The sequence below is a fragment of the Pteropus alecto genome, unplaced genomic scaffold (assembly GCF_000325575.1).
Source record: "Pteropus alecto unplaced genomic scaffold, ASM32557v1 scaffold11, whole genome shotgun sequence".
Classification (NCBI taxonomy): Eukaryota; Metazoa; Chordata; class Mammalia; order Chiroptera; family Pteropodidae; genus Pteropus; species Pteropus alecto.
The window spans coordinates 6092012-6093468 of record NW_006431956.1 but is presented as its reverse complement, the minus strand read 5'-3'; positions in this window follow the sequence as shown (position 1 = coordinate 6093468).

Below are 1457 nucleotides of genomic sequence, written 5' to 3'. Positions count from 1 at the left end.
CATCCCTGTTAGGTGACAAAGCTTGTTCTGGGTGTGGCTTGTGGAATCCATCCAATTGCTAGACAGCTACAGCTCATACATGCGTGCGTTTCGATTTGTCGTCTTTTCGAAGCTACCAGGGAGATTCAGAGCGATTATTGCCATCACATCCTCAGTTAGCCTTTCGCGTTTGAGGCCAGCTCGTTCTCCCTTCCCTGAAACCAGTCCCTCTGCTCATCCAATGTCCGATGGAGTACTGTGAACCAGGGCTTTCGTTTCTCTGCAACATAGATTTTAAAAGTTGTCTGCTGCCTCTCAGAAATATTTCTCAAGGGAATATTTCTCAAGGGAATTGAAAAGATTAATTAGTGACCTTTCAACTCTATTAAAATAAGATGCATATGTTGCTAATAAAGGTAGAAACATTCACCTTACAACTGTGGCATCTCTTAAACACACACCAGGAAACTTTGAAGCACTTTCTTCCAAGGCTGGGTGACAGCTTGGGGTTTTCACCACTGAGGGGGTAGGGGCTGTTCTGCTCACAGGTATGTGCGGCGGAGCTCCCACTGGGAAATACGTATCATAAAACTGCGAGAGTGAAGTCATAGCGTGTAAATTAGAATTGTATTTGTGTTTACTTACCGTGACTACTGTTCGGACTTTATTCAGAAATCCTTTTCATAGGCTTTCTTAGCCAAAAAAAAAGTTCCATATCTATGAAAAATATCTCAATCTTCTGTATATATGTTTTATTAATATGTAAATATTTAGATTTTTAAAAATTACTATGTTCTTTAAAAAAAAAAAAAATTCAACGCAAGGCTAGTTGTGAAAACGGTGTATGACATTGTGTTGTGATATCACCCCCCGAGATGCTCTTTATGTCCATTCTGGAAGAACACAATAAATTACTTTAATTGAATGTGCCTGTTTCGTGCCTGTGTTCCAATCCTCCTGTGTTTATGAAGAGGAGTCAGTGCTAGTCACTAATTAAAAGGTGTTTATTAATTGTCTGGTGATCTTACACAGGAAGTCTTATCTCCTCATGAAGTAAATTTTGTAAAAAAATAAATAAACTAGATTGCTACCAGAAAGAGCGTCTTCAAAGGCAGAAAGTCACAGACTCTGCCTGGCAGTCAGATCAACGGCCGTGGCGAGTCCCACAGTAACACTTGAGCATTAAGCACTGATATGCTTGAAGCTTAATTTTAAAATGAATTAGGTAGCTTCATCATCTTCACTTAAAAGGTTAAGCCCTGCTTCTATGGAAACAACACATCGGAAGGACAAATCAATCTTCTTTAATGCAAAGTGGCCGTTAAAACATAATTGTTCTATTCTCCTCTCTGAACACAGGAGGGCACTACTCTTCACTGGGCACCTGCCCCATCCCACAGGCCTTCCCAGCCCCTGCCTCGAGCACCCCCAGGCTGCGTGCTCTGCCAGGGCCCTCATTTCCACAGCCCTGTGGAGTG